Source organism: Leptonychotes weddellii, chromosome 4 (assembly GCF_054177405.1).
Source record: "Leptonychotes weddellii isolate Sample4059 chromosome 4, ASM5417740v2, whole genome shotgun sequence".
NCBI classification, from domain to species: domain Eukaryota; kingdom Metazoa; phylum Chordata; class Mammalia; order Carnivora; family Phocidae; genus Leptonychotes; species Leptonychotes weddellii.
This window is the reverse complement of record NC_138372.1, coordinates 41,713,655-41,717,852: the sequence shown is the minus strand read 5'-3', so window position 1 is coordinate 41,717,852 and position 4,198 is coordinate 41,713,655. Positions and strand designations below refer to the sequence as shown.

The 4,198-nt window shown below is 38.1% G+C and overlaps 1 pseudogene; it reads left to right on the top strand.

Annotated features, from left to right (window-relative positions):
* Positions 1 to 3,466: 3,466 nt before the first annotated feature.
* On the top strand, positions 3,467 to 3,859 carry LOC102749869 (acylphosphatase-1 pseudogene; annotated as a pseudogene).
* The last annotated feature ends 339 nt before the right edge of the window (positions 3,860 to 4,198 follow it).

Here is a 4,198-nt window from a genome sequence, read left to right as displayed (position 1 = left end):
TTTTTTTTTTAAAGATTTTATTTATTCATTTGAGACACAGAGATAGAGAGAGAGCGAACATGAGCAGGGAGAGAGGCAGAGGGAGAGGGAGAAGCAGGCTCCCCACTGAACAGGGAGCCCAATGTGGGGCTCGATCCCAGGACCCGGAGATCATGACTTGAGCCGAAGGCAGAGGCTTAACTAACTGAGCCACCCAGGTGCCCCACTTTATATACATTTTCTTATTTAAATGCTATAAGGACCTTTGTGGGGAAAACTGAGGATCACAGAACTTAAGAAATTTACCAAATTCATATTAAGAAATTAATGTTAGAATTGTGATTCAAGTATCTTGCTATCTCCAAAGCTGTTCTCAAGGGGCAGAGTTTGCTCCTTTCTCATTTTTCAAGAGTTCTGTTTTTTAAAGAGTTCTGTTGCCACTGGCAAAATGACTGGAAACAGCACTTGGACTAAAAAAAAAAAAAAAAAATACAACAAAATCTTTTTCTCAAAGACATACCATATATTCCAAATAAAACTTGATTCTTTCTAATAAAACTTGATTTTTTTAAACCAAAAGTTATACTCCAGAAAAAAGAGATTCTTCTCAAATTCAAGGTCTCATAAACCTTTCATATTTAGAAAGGTTATTTCTAAATTATTTTGAACAAATGACTACGTACAAAAGACACATTTGCCTAAACATGTATCAATCATTAGCTGAGAAAAAACACTTGACCAAATTAGTAAACAACAAAAAGGATATTTCTCAAGGATATGATAATGACAATTATTCCTGAACAGTGATTTCATACTTAAAATGTAGACTATCATCTTAAATAAGCCTTATAAGATCAAAGATTTTTTAAAAAGCAGTATACTGTGTGTTTACAACATTGTGAAGTTCCTAAGTGTAACTCTACAAGACAAATGAAAAACCCCAAAGCTCTAATGTTATGTTAGTGGGTACCTGTTATAGTATTGTTCACAGACTCAAAATAACTTAAATAAAAATGAATTGGTACTCTAGAAAACTATAGTTGATGATTCAAAAAGTAGCCGTAGTGGGACACCTGGGTGGCTCAGTCTGTTAAGCGGCTGCCTTCGGCTCAGGTCATGATCCCAGAGTCCTGGAATCGAGTCCTGAATTGGGCTCCTTGCTCAGCGGGGAGCCTGCTTCTCCCTCTCCCTGCCACTCCCCCTGCTTGTGCTCTAACAAATAAATAAAATCTTTAAAAGAAAGAAAAAAGTAGCCCTAATAATGACAAAAATCTGAAAAGTAGGAAAAAACAGTATTTCTAAAATATTTATATGATTTTGAATGTTATCTATACAGTAATATATCATGAATAGAAAAAAAGACACATATAAGAATGTGTAAAGCAGCATTATTCATAATAACCAAAATGTAAGAACTACCCACAGGCCCGTCAATATCAGAATAGATAAAAAGGGGCGCCTTGGTGGCTCAGTGGGTTAAGCATATGACTCTTGATCTCAGCTCAGGTTGTGATCTCAGGGTCGTGAGTTCAAGCTCCGCAGTGGCTCCACACTAGGTGTGGAGCCTTCTTAAAAAAAAAAAAAAAAAAGAATGGATAAATAATGGTATAGTCTTAATGTAATAATATACAGCAATGAGAATTAACAAATTACAATTACATGCTGCAACTTGCAATAGACATAAGCTCAAGTGAAAGAAGCCAGGCACAAATAGAACTGTTTCTACGGGGGCACCTGGGTGGCTCAGTCCTTTAAGCGTCTGCCTTCGGCTTAGGTCATGATCCCAAGGTCCTAGGATCGAGCCCCACATTGGGCTCTCTGCTCAGTGAGGAGCCTGCTTCTCCCTCTCCCTCTGCTGCTCCCCCTGCTTGTACTTTCTGTCAAATAAATAAAATGTTAAAAAAAAAACCTGTTTCTACAAAGTTTAAAAATAGGTGAAACTATTCGGATAGTAGTTACCCTTGGTGGGGGTGGAGGATGGAAATAGTAACTAAAATGGGGCCCAAATTGGGGGTTTGTGGGATGCTGATCATTTTGTGTCTTTAGTGGTTGTATGTGCTTGTTTAGTTTGTGAATATCCATTGAGGATTTAGGTAAAAAAAAAAAAATCACTTAGAATGTATGTACCTCTTTGTATGTGTAGTAGAGCTTAATAAAAAAGTTAAGGAAGAATGTCTGGATGACACTGTATCCATACTTAGGCTATGACAGGTCCCAGAGGCACCACATGTGTCAGCAAGCAGGGCCCCGGCAGGCAACAGCCACCCCTACTCAACTGCACCAAGAGTTTTCCCTCTGGAGTCAGGAGAGACTTCTGAGGCACAGATATTCTGACCTCTACCATCTCCAGACTTCTGCCAAAATAACACAAGGCTCCTTTCTTCTTCACCCATGGTGAAACAAAACACAGACTCATTGCTTTTCTCCAAATTTCCTTTCCCCGAAAGCCCTTTAAAGTTCTCTAAAGGATAGTTCTGAACAGGAAGCAAAAAGACTTTATTCCTGTTTATCTACCACTGATTAAACAAGTACTACTAAGTGCTTTATATATGTCTTATTTAATTCCTGGAACTCTACAAATATTATTACACCCAGTTTACAGATGAAGAAATTAGGAATTAGGCAACAGTGAGAGGCAAGATGCTATACCTGCCTGCAGTGCCCAAGCTCAAAATTCACACTATTTTACCTCCCAACAACCAGCCTCTCTTGATTATAACATGAGTGCTTACTGCATGTTAATCCTTTTATCTCCAGCACTTGAGTTGAGAAATTAGGGCCCTGAAGGGATGAAGCCTAACAGCGATAGGCTAAGGAAGGAGGGACAAAGGATGAGAAGAATCAAGTAAGAAAAATTGCTGGGTTCAGTCAAAATGCAGGCTGGAGTAGGGCTGTAGCCTTTGCTGTGGATAAGACAGACTAAAGGTATTCATCAAGAGCTGCCAAATGTCAAGAAAATAAAACACGGACTGAAACCGTCCCATAATACAGTATGTAACATGCACTCTATTTTTATTGAGAGAACAAACCCATATCCTTGAAGATCTTTTTCTCCTAGTTGTTTTTACCCTGTTGGTCTGAGCATCCATTTGTTCATTCATTCACTTGACAAATATTTTCTGAGTACCTAAGTGTACTAGGGATTCCTCCAAATGCTGAAAAAACAGGTATAAATGGAACTTACATTCAGGTGGAGAATATAAACAATAAACATGTAATGGTAATATAATGGAGAACGATGAAAATACAGTATGAGTGACAGGGTGGAGGTGGGAAAATGTGCCATTTTAAATAGATCAGGAAAGCCTAAAGATGCGAATTTTTGGCAAAGACTTGTTCTTCAGCTTACCTGTTTGAGAAGCGATTACATAACATGTTGTATTCAGCTTCATTTTTAAAACTTACATTTATACTGGCTTTACACTGTAAAAATGTTAAAGTATTTTTCAGTAGAGCTTACTTCAACAGCAAAGTAAATGAGGGCGTGCTGGTCGTCGGTGTAGTCACAGGCGCCCGAGAGGAGGACGAGGAGGGTGTGGGCATGAACATGGCAGAAGGTGATATCCCTGATATCTGTGGATTATGAAATTTTTGGGAAGGTCCAAGGGGTCTTTTTCCACAAGTACACTCAGGCTGAGGGTAAAAAGCTGGGATTGGTTGGCTGGGTCCAGAACACTGACCGGGGCACAGTGCAAGGACAACTGCAAGGTCCCATCTCCAAAGTGCATCATATGCAGGAATGGCTTGAGACAAGAGGAAGTCCCAAATCACACATCGACAGAGCAAACTTCAGGAATGAGAAAATCATCGTAAAGTTGGATTACTCAGATTTCCAGATTGTGAAATAATGACCTGAATTTAAATTTTCTAAGATAAACTCACTGGTTTTGTTTCTATTGTTAACAGTCTGTGTTCAGTATTAGAATTGATTCAGTAAGTTATGTTAGTATCAGGTATTTGAATATTACTGTATATTATATGATAGAAAGATGACAAACTCTACACAATTCTAAATAAATAAAAATACATTAGAACCTTCTGGGAAAAAAAAAAGTAAATGACTTAGCATTCAAAACAAAATGAGAACCAAACTACTTTTTATCTCTAGGGCCTTTAGGTTTTTATTTCAGTGGTTACCCTAGAGATTACAACAAGCATCTCCGGTTTACCAGAAATCTAGTATAAATTAGTATCTTTACCATTTCCTAGATAATCAATG